Consider the following 14,418-nt stretch of genomic DNA (forward strand, 5'->3'; position numbering starts at 1 on the left):
TGGGAGCCCACGTCCTGCGGCCTGCCAAGTGTCCATCTGCCCGGAACAAGAGTCCCTGGTGCAGAGCCTCGGAGACCTGCAAGGCTCCATGGGTCCCGGGCAGTCCTCCCCGGCCCCAGGTGCGCCTACGGGTCTCCCCATGCCTGAGGCCCAGCGTGGGGTCTCTGAGCCCCCCGAGCCCTGCAGCCCTGGAGCCCTGCAGTCCCAGAGCCCTGCAGCCCAGGAGCCCTGCAGCCCCCGAGTCCTGGAGTCTCCGAGTCCTGCGGCCCCCGAGCCCTGCAGCGCCCGAGTCCAGCATCCCCAGAGCCCTGCAGCCCCGAGCCCTGCAAGGGCAGGCGGGAGCCCTCCCGCGAAGGCTCGGGGAAGGCAGATTGTCGTTATTTCGGTCCCGGCCATCTGGTCACACCTCTCCCCTCGGCCATCTGGTCGCGCGCAATGCTTTCCAGTGGGGCGACCAGATGGCCGGGCCGGCATGGATGTCCCGATGAGGGCTCATTTGCCTCGCGGATCCCAGCCAGGGATCCAGGAGGTCGGGCACATTTGTGCTTAGGGTCCCCTGAGTCTCGCGGTGCGCACGGGTTCCCAGAAAGAGGGGTAGCCTTCCTCCGGATTACTAGGGGCAGGGTATGCCGGGACACCCCTCCCGGGCTGGCGGTTCTCTGCCGGGGAACAGATGGGCTATGCCCGGGCAACACCTCCCTAGGCATCCGGGGCTCCATCCTCCGGCGAACGGCATGGCAAAGTGCCCGGAATGGGCTCCATGGTTCCCAGGCAGTCATCCCCCGGGAGTCCGGGCCTGAGAGCTCCGGTGGTCCTTCCCCGGGCTTGAGTCCCAGCCGGGGTCCCCGAGACCCCGGGAAGTGGAGCCCACGAGCCCTGCGAGGGCTGGCAGGAACCCGACCGCGAAGGCTTGGGGTGGGCAGATGGAAGTCCTTTCGGTCCCAGCCATCTGGTCGCACCTCTCCCCTCGGCCATCTGGTCGCGCGCAATGCTTTCCAATGGGGCGACCAGATGGCCGGGCCGGCCTGGAAGTCACGATGAGGGCTCATTTGCCTCCTGGATCCCAGCCAGGGATCCAGGAGGTCGGGCACATTCGCGCCTAGGGTCCCCTGAGCCTCGAGGTGCGCATGGGTTCCCACAAAGGGGTAGCCTTCCTCCGAATTACTAGTGGCAGGGTATGCCGGGACACCCCTCCCGGGCTGGCAGTTCTCTGTCGGGGATCAGATGGGCTATGCCCGGGCAACACCTCCCTAGGCGTCTGTGGCTCCCTCCTCCAGCCAGCAGCGTGGCAAAGTGCCTGGGACGGGCTCCATGGTTCCCGGGCAGTCATCCCCCGAGCGTCCGGGCCCGAGAGCTCCGGTGGTCCTTCCCCGGGCTTGAGTCCCAGTCGGGGTCCCTGAGCCCTGCGTGGGCAGGCGGGAACCCTACTGCGAAGGCTCGGGGTGGGCAGATGGGAGTCCTTTCGGTCCCGGCCATCTGGTCGCACCTCTCCCCTCAGCCATCTGGTCGCGCGCAATGCTTTCCAATGGGGCGACCAGATGGCCGGGCCGGCCTGGAAGTCCTGATGAGGACTCATTTGCCTCCCTGATCCAAGCCAGGGCTCCAGGAGGTCGGGCGAGTCCACGCCTAGGGTCCCCTCCATCTTGCGGTGCGCACAGGTTACCAGAAAGGGGGATAGCCTTCCTCTGTATTACTAGGGACAGGGTACAATGGGACCCCTCTCGGCCTAGCGGTCCTCAGCCGGCAGATGGACGGGCCAGGATGCCGCCCCAGCCCTGGGTCCGGCCCTGGGCCTGCCGCGTGGCAGGCTGCCCCGCATCGGGTCCGGCGGACCTCCCCCTGCTGGGCTGGGTCCAGGGGCCCTGGGGAGGGCGGCGTCCCCACCCCAGGCTACGTCATCGGTCCTGCTGCATGGCAGGGTGCCCGAACGAGGTCCCGTGGGCCCAGGGAGACTTCCCCTTTGCCTCCGGGAGCCCCGGCTGGGTCCAGGGGCCCGCTGGGCCCCGTCCCCCAGCCTGCTGCCCCGCCAAAGGCCTGGGACGGAGTTCCATCGTGCCCGGGGAGCCTCCCCTTGCTCAGCTGGGTTCAGGGGCTCCCTGCGGCCCCCGGGGAGTGTGGCCTCCCCACCCCGGGCTCCATCCTTAGTCCCGCCACGTGGCAGGGTGCCTGGGATGGTGTCCGGCGGGACCGGGGAGGCTTCCCCTGTGCCTCCGGGCCTGGGAGCCCTGGCTGGTCCAGGGGCCCCACCGGGCCCTGGGTCAGGTACTCCGGCCCCGGACCCCATCCACCGGCCTGCCGGCCCACCAAAGGCCTGGGACGGGATTCTCTTGTGTACGGGGAGCCTCCCCTGCTCGGCTGGGTTCTGCAGCTCCCAAGGGTCCCGGGGAGGGCGGCCTCCCCACTCCGGGCTCCGTCCTGGGTCCTGTCGCATGGCAGGGTGCCCGGGACGGGGTCCGGCGGACCCGGGGAGGCTTCCCCTGCGCCTCCGGGCCTGGGAGCCCCGGCTGGGTCCAGGGGCCTCCCCGGGTCCCGGGTCCCGGGTCCGGGGCTCCGGCCCTGGGCCCCACCCCCGGCCTGCGGCACTGCCAAAGGCCCGGGACGGGGTTCCGTTGTGCCCGGTGAGCCTCCCCTTGCTTCGCTGGGTTCAGGAGCTCTGGCCGGGGCCCCTGAGGGCCCGGGGAGGGCAGGCTCCCCACCCCGGGCTCCGTCCTGGGTCCTGCCGCGTGCATTTATCAGAACAAGACCAATCCGGGCTCGCCCAGCCACTTTGGTGACTCTAGATAACCTCGGGCCGATCGCACGTCCCCGTGACGGCAATAATACATTCAGATGTCTGCCCTATCAACTTTCAATGGTACTTTCTGTGCCTACCTTGGTGACCACGGGTAACGGGGAATCAGGGTTCGATTCCGGAGAGGGAGCCTGAGAAACGGCTACCACATCCAAGGAAGGCAGCAGGCGCGCAAATTACCCACTTCCGACTCGGGGAGGTAGTGACAAAAAATAACAATACAGGACTTTTTCGAGGCCCTGTAATTAGAATGAGTACACTTTAAATCTTTTAACGAGGATCCATTGGAGGGCAAGTCTGGTGCCAGCAGCCGCGGTAATTCCAGCTCCAATAGCGTATATTAAAGTTGCTGTAGTTAAAAAGCTCGTAGCTGGATCTTGGGATCGAGCTGGCGGTCCGCCGCGAGGCGAGCTACCGCCTGTCTCTCAGAGCCCCCTTGATGCTCTTGACCGAATGTCCTGGGGGTCTGAGGCGTTTACTTTGAAAAAATTAGTGTTCAAAGGAGGCCGGTCACCTGAATACATCAGCTAGGAATAATGGAATAGGACTCTGGTTCTATTTTGTTGGTTTTCGGAACTGGGGCCATGATTAAGAGGGATGGCCGGGAGCATTCGTATTGTGCCGCTAGAGGTGACATTTTTGGACCGGCGCTAGACGAGCCAAAGCGAAAGCATTTGCCAAGAATGTTTTCATTAATTAAGAATGAAAGTCGGAGGTTCGAAGACGATCAGATACCATCGTAGTTCCGACCATAAACGATGCCGACTAGCGATCCGGTGGCGTTATTCCCATGACCCGCTGAGCAGCTTCTGGGAAACCAAAGTCTTTGGGTTCCGGGGGGAGTATAGTTGCAAAGCTGAAACTTAAAGGAATTGACGGAAGTAACCCTGAGCAAAGCACTACGCTACGCTCGCGTAGTTTGCGAAGTTCGCGCTACTTCGCACTACGCGAACTGCACGTAGCACAGTGCGAACACGCGTAGCGTAGTGTTGCGTAGTGCTGCGGTCATTTTTTGCTTGCTCGCGGTCCTCAACGTCAAGTTGGCGGCCGCGAGCAAGCAAAATGACATCCCGGCGAGACTTTTTCCTTGTTCGCGATCAGCAACATCAAGTTGGCGATCGCGAGCATGGAAAATAAACCTCCCGGCGAGATTCCCAACGCGAGAAGGTCAGGTTTCTCATTGCGAGTGGTCGCGTATGCTCGCGATCGCTCGCAATGAGAAACTACCAGTTCGCGTTGAGAAAGCTGCCGCTCGGGTAAAAATTTACTCGAGCAGCAGAAAACTACAGCTCGCACTGTGCAAGATGCCATTTTCAATGATTGCACAGTGCCGGTTGCTTGTCCGCACTGTGCAATCATTGAAAACGACATCTGGCACAGTGCAAACAAGGTACTACGCAGTTCGCGAAGTGCTACGCGTAGCTCGCGTAGTGCGAACTGCACTTTGCGTAGCTTCGCGAAGTGCTACTTCGCGAACTACGCCCAGGGTTAGACGGAAGGGCACCACCAGGAGTGGAGCCTGTGGCTTAATGTGACTCAACACGGGAAACCTCACCCGGCCCGGACACGCAAAGGATTGACAGATTGATAGCTCTTTTTCGATTCTGTGGGTGGTGGTGCATGGCCGTTCTTAGTTAGTGGAGCAATTTGTCTGGTTAATTCCGATAACGAACGAGACTCCTCCATGCTAACTAGTTGCGCAATCCCCAGCGGTCGGCGTCCAACTTCTTAGAGGGACAAGTGGCGTTTAGCCACACGAGATTGAGCAATAACAGGCCTGTGATGCCCTTAGATGTCCGGGACTGCACGCGCGCTATACTGAACGGATCAGCGTGTATCTACCCTTCGCTGACAGGTGCGGGTAACCCGCTGAACCCCATTCATGATAGGGACTGGGGATTGCAATTATTTCCCATGAACGAGGAATTCCCAGTAAGTGCGGGTCATAAGCTCGAGTTGATTAAGTCCCTGCCCTTTGTACACACCGCCCGTCGCTACTACCGATTGGATGGTTTAGTGAGGTCCTCGGATCGGCCCCGGCGGAGAGCCGAGAAGACAAACAAACTTGACTATCTAAAGGAAGTAAAAGTCGTAACAAGGTTTCCGTAGGTGAACCTGCAGAAGGATCATTAACGCCGGAGCGGCCCGAGCGACCGATGGCGCCAGCCCGAAGCCCTCGGCCTGCATCCTGCGAGCACGCACCGTAGGCACAGTGCCCGGCCCAGCCGTGGCGGGCCCCGGCCGGCGGAGCGGTCCTCAGCTGCATGGGGCGCTCGGGTGAGGACCGGGACTTCGGCGGGCTCCTTCCCCCGGGGAAGGCCCGACCGACGCACGAGGGACTGGGGACGGGGGGCAGCCCCCATCCCCTGTCCCTCTCTGAGACGGAACCCAAGCTCACCCGGCACGACCCCCCCCAGCTGTGGGGGGGACCGAATGGCAGTGCATCCCCTGGCTGGCACCACCCCTCCCTCGAAAAGGCCGTGGCACCGGCTGGGCCCTCCCGCGTCCCGAGTCCCGGCCAGACCTGACCGGGTTCCGGGCGACCAAGGAGCGGCCCTTCTCGTGCGGCAGGGCGGCCTGGAAGAGAAGGGGCCGAGGGCCTGCAAGGGGACCCCGGCTTCTCTCGGTGGGAGGCGTGCGGGATTCCCTTCCGGCGCCTCCGACCCAGGCGAGGGTGGTGGTGGGCTGATCACCAGCCCACTGGCACGACTCTGGCCACCAAGCGACAGATGGTTAATGTGCAGGTGGGGCGACCCTCCCTCGTTGCCAGGTACACAGTTCGACCCGGTCCCGTGTTCCCAGGCTGAGGGGTTTGAAGACTCGCGCGGTCCCTCCTGGGTTACCCCGGGAGGGACCGGCGGCTGCAGGTCTGCCTGCTCCCGTCGCTCCGGGTGCCCCCTCCCTTGCCCCCCTCGATCGTCAATCGCCCCGGTGCTTCCCCGGGACGCGGCTGGGGCTGTCGCAGGGTGAGCTCTGCTTCCCCTTCGTCCCCCCCACAAGGTCAGACTACCCGATCGCCCGTGGCAGGGTCCCTGGCCGGATCCTGCCGCGGAGGTACGCCGCTAGCGCGCCTGGCCCCCCGAGAAGGGGACCTGGTGACCGGTCCGCCCCGGGCCTGTCCCGGGGTGCCTGGCTGCGTGCCGCACGTGGCTGTCTGTGGTGTCCCACCGGCTGCCCGCGCGCACGCTCCTCGGGCACCCACCATATGCGGCCGGCTTCCCGGCGAGGGCAAAACCCCTCCAGATGTGACCTGGGGAAAGAGGGTGCGTGCTGCCGGGTACGCCAGGCCCCTGCTCCGGCAGGGGACTGGCCTTCCCCGGCTCCCCCTTAACGCTCCGGCATTTTCTTTCCGACTACGACCTCAGATCAGACGTGGCGACCCGCTGAATATAAGCATATTACTAAGCGGAGGAAAAGAAACTAACCAGGATTCCCCCAGTAACGGCGAGTGAAGAGGGAAGAGCCCAGCACCGAAACCCCGCCCGGCGGCGGGCACAGGAAATGTGGCGTACAGAAGACCGACTCCCCGGCGTCGCACAGGGGGCCCAAGTCCTTCTGATCGAGGCTGACCCTGCGGACGGTGTTAGGCCGGTAGCGGCCCCCGGCACGCTGGGATCGGGTCTTCTAGGACTCAGGTTGCTTGGGAATGCAGCCCAAGGCGGGTGGTAAACTCCATCTAAGGCTAAATATGGGCGCGAGACCGATAGCCAACAAGTACCGTAAGGGCGGGGAGGCCCACGCCAGGTGCCAGGGGTCTGCGGCGATGTCGGTTTCCCACCCGACCCGTCTTGAAACACGGACGCAGGAGCCTAACACATGCGCGAGTCGGATGGCTAAGCGAAACCCTGTGGCGCAATGAAGGTGAGGGCCGGCGCGCGCCGGCTGAGGTGGGATCCCGCCGCGCTTCCAGCAGTGGGTGCACCACCGGCCCATCTCGCCCGCTCCGTCGGGGAGGTGGAGCATGAGCGTGCGTGATAGGACCCGAAAGATGGTGAACTATGCCTGGGCAGGGCGAAGCCAGAGGAAACTCTGGTGGAGGTCCGTAGCGGTCCCGACGTGCAAATCGGTCGTCCGACCTGGGTATAGGGGCGAAAGACTAATCGAACCATCTAGTAGCTGGTTCCCTCCGAAGTTTACTTCAGGATAGCTGGCGCTCGGTGCCCCCAGTTTTATCTGGTAAAGCGAATGATTAGAGGTCTTGGGGCCGAAACGATCTCAACCTATTCTCAAACTTTAAATGGGTAAGAAGCCCGGCTCGCTGGCGTGGAGCCGGGCATGGAATGCGAGTGCCTAGTGGGCCACTTTTGGTAAGCAGAACTGGCGCTGCGGGATGAACCGAACGCCGGGTTAAGGCGCCCGATGCCGATGCTCATCAGACCCCAGAAAAGGTGTTGGTTAATATAGACAGCAGGACGGTGGATATGGAAGTCGGAATCCGCTAAGGAGTGTGTAACAACTCACCTGCTGAATCAACTAGCCCTGAAAGTGGATGGCGCTGGAGTGTCGGGCCCATACCCGGCCGTCACCGGCGCTGAGAGCCACGGGGGCTAAGCAGCGACGAGTAGGAGGGCCGCTGCGGTGCGCACGGAAGCCCGGGCGAGGACCAGGGTGGAGCCACAGCAGGTGCTGAACTTGGTGGTAGTAGAAAATATTCAAACGAGAACTTTGAAGGCCGAAGTCGAGAAGGGTTCCATGTGAACAGCAGTTGAACATGGGTCAGTCGGTCCTAAGAGATGGGCGAGCGCCGTTCGGAAGGCATGGGCGATGTCCTCCATTGCCCTCGGCCGATCAAAAGGGAGTCGGCTTAAGATCCCCGAACCTGGAGTAGCAGAGACGGGCCCTGTGAGAAGTTGGCCTGATATATGATGTCACTAATTCTAGTGTACACCTTGTATCAGTCCAAACAACCCTTATGGTGATTGGTTGTAAAGTCAACCTTATAGACCAGCTATCCTAGTGGAAGCATGGACAAGAGAAGTCTTAGGCTAAACTCTGTATGGCATGTGAAACCAGCTGTTATACCATTTGCAATCCCTTGAATACCAAATGAAAGGACACCACAACAGATATATTATTAAAAATAGAATGTATTTATTCTAGTCAAAATACCCTCAGCACTCTTTATGAGATTCGAGGTAAGTACACCACAATCTTATTTAAGCATACATAAGTCACACAGGTAAGTAATACAGTTAGGCCCTAGGGTCTACACAAACCATATACTAAGTAAGTGGTATAAGAACCACTGTCACGAACACAGGTTAGGCCTAGGCCTAGGGAATCGCTGGGGCTACACTATCCTATCAGTTGCTAGGCAGTGGGAGGCCCACGGGATTCAGGTGCAGAGTGGAAACACTCACGCGTAATGCGTTAAAGTCGATAGAAATAGTAATGTTTAGAAATTAAGAGTTTTAGGACACTTCGGAAGGAACTAGGAGTTAGTGACTTGGAAACTAGACACTAGGATAGTCAATACCCTTTTGAGCACCGGAGTACTCAAGTTACCTAGCCCACGGGCTGCGGGTGCATAGGTGTGAACTTGCGTCGGGTTTCGTCGTCGACTCCTATGGATGCCTGAAGAAAAGATGCTGACAGGCAGTCAGTGAAGAGTGTCCGGTGGATTCCAAGGATGGAATCAAGAAGGAGGATACCTGCAAGCAGAGGGGACAGAGTCTAGGTCACCAGCCAGGAGCCGGGAAGGAACCAGGAAGGAACCAGGCGATGTCGTGAAGATGCAGGTGAAGAGGTGACAGCAGCAGCCACGGGTACCAGGAAGTGTCGAGGACAATCAGAACCAGGAGGCGAGCTGTCCCATGAGGGCTCTTGCTGTCGGTGGCGGCGATTTCGAGTTTGGACCCAACAAGCCTTGGCAAGCGCAACCCACACAGAATGAAGGATTCGCTTCTGTTGCAGACCAGGAAGGCCTGAGGTGCTTCTCTTTCACAGGGAAGCAAGGGCCAATCTGGAGGAGCCAAACCTGCAGTGAAAAGTCAAGGGTTCGTTGTCGCAGAGGTTACTAGCCAACGGGCAAGCAACCAGACAGACGCGTTGAGCAAGAAAATGCAGAAGAGCCCCACGCAGAACTCGTGGAGAGTGGAGGGCTGATCTTCGGTGCAGATGGTGTGGTGCTCGGGGTTGGGGCTTCTCAATCCCCAGAGCACAACTTCGAGGGTGCCTCAGAAGCTGCGCTGGAAGCTAGTAGCCAATCTTCCCAGGTAGTCGGTCCCACGTCTCTCGTCGCATCCACGGATCTCAGCTTTGCTGTGGATGTGGATCAGGGTCGGAGAAGTCTGGAAGTCAAGGCGCTGGTCGGGCTCTGCAGTCGGTTCCTCGTAGAACTTCGGGCAAAGCAAACGCAGGTCGCTTGATGGTGCCTGTTTGCACAGGGTGGCCACTCCTTGGCCACAAGGGAGATTCTTCTGTCTTCTTCCGTAGTCGAATGTCGAAGGTCCAGAGTTTCTGTTCAAGTTTCAGTTATCAGGATAATCCAAAGTCCTAGGGACTCAGCTCCCACTCTTATACTAATCTGGGGGGCTGGGTTACCTGCTAGGTCCCTCCTATGGGTGGGACCAGGGAGGGGGGTGGTTACACCCCCTTCCCTTTGTCCAGTTTTGCGCCAGGACTGGGGCTGGAGTGCCCCAGCACCGGTTTGAACCGGACTATGCATGGGACACCTTGTGTGCCCCAGGCAGTGTCTCGTTTCATTCATCCCTCCCTGCCCCAATACACTAAGTCCTGTCTAGGGTGGTGCTAGCACCTCCCAAGGCAGGAAACCTATTGTCCAAGCCTCCCTCGCTGGAAGGACTCCCAGCAGCAGGAGGTCAGACTTGTGTCTGTGGCAGCAGCATCCATTTTGTGATGCTGGTGCTCTGGTTAACTTTAACCGGGTAGTAGGTCTTCAACATGTCTTCTTCCTCTAGAAGGGAGGAATACTATCCTCATCGCCAGAAATGGTGTGGGGGTAGTATTCCAAAGTGTTAGACACCTTACACAACATGTTTTGATAAAGCCAAACCATAGTTACCATAACCGCGAGGATTATAAGGCACTTTAAGAGTATATGGTAGACGATATCACAGAACAGCTATAAGGACATGGTTCCGAAAGCTGCAGACAGGCTCAGCTCATGCTAGAGCACCATCTCACATGTTACCAAGCACTCTGCCTTCAGGATTGTTAAGGCCTGCCATAGGAGTGACTGATAGGTTACCCATGTGTCACCTAAGCAAGGGGTGGTTACACGACCTTGCCCCAGCTGAGTGTTCTGCCAGATGTGTCATAATGGAAGGCCAGCCAGGGGTGGCATAATACATGCTGCAGCCCCTGGTAGGCCTAGGGTACACCTATGCCCTGGGTACCTAAGGTACACTGTACAGGGCCCTAGAAGGTGATCCTTACCAATTGGGTTATGTACCTAACATACATAGTATGAATTTAGAGAGAGAACAGCTGGGCTGTGGGTCTGATTAGCAGGCCCACAGCCACATCTAAGTCGAAAACCAGTGAAGCAAAAGCAAAAAGTGGGGGTGAACATAGAAAGCAGACCCTACTCTCCTACAGGCGCCCTCGCAGTGTCCAGTGCGGTAACGCAAACGATCCCGGAGAAGCCGGCGGGAGCCCCGGGGAGAGTTCACAATTCATTGTGAAGGGCAGGGCGCCCTGGATGGGTTCACCCCGAGAGAGGGGCCCGAGCCTTGGAAAGCATCGCGGTTGCGGCGGCGTCTGGTGAGCTCTCGCTGATCCTTGAAAATCCGGGGGAGATGGTGGAAATCTCGCGCCGGGCCGTACCCATAATCGCAGCATGTCTCCAAGGTGAACAGCCTCTGGCATGTTGGAACAATGTAGGTAAGGGAAGTTGGCAAGTCAGATCCGTAACTTCGGGATAAGGATTGGCTCTAAGGGCTGGGTCGGTCGGGCTGGGATGAGAAGCGGGGCTGGGCGCGTGCCGCGGCTGGACGAGGCGCCTGCCTCCGGGGCAGCGGCGACTCTGGACGCGAGCCGGGCCCTTCCTGTGGATGGCCCCAGCTGCAGTGGTCGCCTCTCCCCGTGCCCCCTCTCCGGGAGCGCGGGGCCGGCGTTCTGCCTCGGCCGGCGTCTAGCAGCTGACTTAGAACTGGTGCAGACCAGGGGAATCCGACTGTTTAATTAAAACAAAGCATCATGAAGGCCCGGGGCGGGTGTTGACGCAATGTGATGTCAAAGTGAAGAATTCAATGAAGCGCGGGTAAACGACGGGAGTAACTATGACTCTCTTAACCTATTCTCAGTTGTAGTGGCCTTTACCTCCCAGTGGTCCCGCCGGTAACTGCCTCTATGGTACTAGACTCTGCGTGGAGAAGTATATAGAGACAGGCTAAACAAGGTTCTATCATGGCAGCGAGCGTGATAGTGAGAAGTGGCGAAGCAAACGAACACATTTCCAGATGGGGTAGTTCCTGGAGAATAAAAACCCCGCTAAGATGGCGTAAGGAGGTGCTGTCTTTTCAAGAAATCATTAACCTCCTCACCGAATTTGACAAACCAGCACTAGCTTCAAACAATGCAACAAACAACAACGATCCAGGTCACGTTATAGGCCTTAGTTCACCCTCCGAAGCAGAAAAAGACACAACAGTAGACCTCAGCGAAACCATTGAATTTGTGGCCTCCTCAGCCAAGAATAACATTGATACAGCCAATTTTGAAAACCTACCGGATGTATACGGAATCAGCAAAGAACTGGTAACAAAGAAAAGTGACTACTCCAAAAAAGTCACATATTGGAAATACCCAAACGAAAAGTATAAATGTGACTTGTGTGGAGACATAATGGGAACCTTCAAAGAATTGAGAAAACATGTCTCCAACAAGCATAAAGGCTTCTATCTCAAAACGTATTGTTCAAAATGTGACAAAGAAGCAGAATATCACAATATTGCATGTCACTATGCAAAATGTAAAGGAAGACCTCAAAAAGGAGAGCTGTCATTCCTGTGCAGCTACTGTGACCTCAGATTTGGAACAAAGATTGGAGTTTCACAACATGCTCGGCACGCACATCCAAGAGCGCAAAATGAGGCTAGACTGGCAGCTCTAGCAAGCAGCAAACCATCAAAACTATGGTCACAGGAGGAAATATTGTTATTAACAGAATTGGAAAAATTGTACGAGAATCAAAGAAACATTAATGCGCTGATGGTCCCGCATTTTGACAATAAAAATAGTAAACAAATTGCAGAAAAAAGAAGAGATAGAAGAGATAAGAGCAAAAAATCGACAAAGGATGTACTGCAAGCATCCAATGTCTCTGAGAACGACTCCTGCGATGAACCAGAGATTGCAGTTGAAGTAACAACAGAAAGGCGCAGAGACTTTATCAATAGGAAACGAGCGCCAAAGATAAGAAACTTTGATGAGCTGAATGATAGAATCACAGAAATCGAAAAGTACACAAAAAACATCCAGCATCATGATGCTGCTATGGATCTGATGGATGAGATAGTGACTTATATATCAGAAAACACCAATGATATAAGTCCTGAACCATCAAATCATACCGAACTAACGAGCGAACCCAACAATGAACCTATGAACTCTGCTCAAGTTGAGCAACAGACTGCCCCTGTACAAAACAAGATACCAAAGAAAGATGGAAGGCTCAATCAAACACACAGGAAAAAATATACAAAAGCAAAGGGCAGTTACAAAGAATATCAGACAATGTTCAAAAAAGACAAAAAGAAAATTGCCAGGATAATCACTGATGGGGCAGAAGATGCCACTTGTCAAATCAGTGCTGATGAAATCTTCCAATACTATAAAGGCATAATTGAAAAAGAAAACAAGAAGAATCCCAAATTCATCCCAATTGATCGGATACCAGATGAATGGGAAATTGGAAGTTTATGTAAAGAAATTACACTGCTCGAAGTAACTAAAGCCTTTGATGAATCAGATTTAAAGAAAGCAGTGGGGCCTGATAAAATTGGTCTGAATGACTTAAATAAAGTGCATAGCAGGCAACCAAGACTACTACCCAGAATCTTATCGTCTTGGCTATTGATGAGAAGAGTACCAGAAAGTATTAAGAAGAACAGGTCAATACTAATACCCAAGAATGTACCGATTAGCGAACTCAAAAAGATAAGTAATTGGCGTCCAATTACTATCGGTACGGCATTCATGAAGCTGTTCACAAAAATATTAACCAAAAGACTCACATTTTTCGTTGAAATAAATACGAGACAAAAAGGCTTCATGAAGGTGCGAGGTTGTCTCGAAAATCTGACTCTTCTGCAAAACATTATAAAAGGGGCACGAAAGAACAGAAGCTCGTTGGCAGTGGTGTTCATAGATATATCAAAAGCTTTTGACTCTGTCAGCCATGGTCATATTCTACAGAGTCTTGTAAGACACAGGGTTCCATCATGCATCAGAGACATAATTAAAGACTTATACACTGACTCAACAACATTTTTCAAGGGAAAAAACAATGAAGCAACTCCAGAAATAACAATGAAGTCAGGAGTTAAGCAAGGTGACTCTTTATCCCCACTGCTGTTTAATATTGCCATGGATCCTCTGATCTGTGATCTTCAGAAAGAAGGCAAGGGCTTCACATTTGGTTCCAATAATCTCATCAAGCAAATCACCGCTCTGGCCTTTGCCGATGACATCGCAGTACTCAGCAACACCTGGGAAGGAATGAGTACAAATCTGAAAATCATCGAAAAATTCAGTAAAATAACAGGATTAAAACTTAATGTGAAAAAAACACATGGATTTTATATAAGTCATCGTAAAGATAAGATCCTAGTAAACAATTGTAGACCATGGCAATTTGAGAAACAAAACATTGAAAACATCCACCCAGGAGAAAGTGAGAGATACCTCGGACTGAACTTCGATCCACACACCGGCCATTCAAGCAACAACAAAATTAATGAGGTTCTTGTTGACTGGGCTCAAAAACTCGACAATCTACCACTTAAGCCCACACAGAAAATAGAGATATTCTGTAAATACTTGATCCCTAAACTGTCATTTAAACTGGAAATGACAGGAACAGAAGCGAAAACTTTAAACATTCTGGATCAAACAATTAGAAAGTATGTCAAACATTTCCTACACCTTCCTGCATACACATGTGATGGTCTCCTGTACTCGAAAAGATCCTTTGGGGGCCTCGGTATTCCAAAGCTATGTACGACAATTGGTCTGAACAAAGTTAATAACTTATTGTACCTCAGGGAAGCTCCAGACCTGTACATAGCTCATTCATTCATGTATGCAGGAGAAGTAATCAATGAAAAAATTGATAACATCATTAAAACACACAAGCTCAACATAGTAGGCAGTGGATCTCTGAGTCATGAACTAAATTTGATAGCAACATATGACTGGAGAAAAGAAGAATTTGAGAAATGGGCAAATCTCCCTGTCCAAGGTGATGGCATCAAATACTTAGCGAGTAATCCAACCTCAAATTTTTGGATCAGCAAACATAACAAAATAAAAGAAAGTCAATACATAGCTGCGCTAATGCTGAGAGCAAATGTACTGTATACTAGAGAAACCATCACTAGGGGAAGAAATCGTACATTTGCTACTTGTAGATATTGTAAAGATGTGTGTGAAACAATTGCTCA

At 55.0% G+C, this 14,418-nt stretch overlaps 2 pseudogenes; both read left to right on the top strand.

The window, feature by feature from the left end:
• The first annotated feature begins 3,627 nt into the window (after positions 1–3,627).
• Positions 3,628–4,915, top strand: LOC146871541 (18S ribosomal RNA; annotated as a pseudogene).
• Positions 4,916–6,170: 1,255 nt separating this feature from the next.
• On the top strand, positions 6,171–10,620 carry LOC146871542 (28S ribosomal RNA; annotated as a pseudogene).
• Positions 10,621–14,418: the final 3,798 nt, after the last annotated feature.

This window comes from Triturus cristatus, chromosome 1_1 (genome assembly GCF_964204655.1).
Source record: "Triturus cristatus chromosome 1_1, aTriCri1.1, whole genome shotgun sequence".
NCBI lineage: Eukaryota > Metazoa > Chordata > Amphibia > Caudata > Salamandridae > Triturus > Triturus cristatus.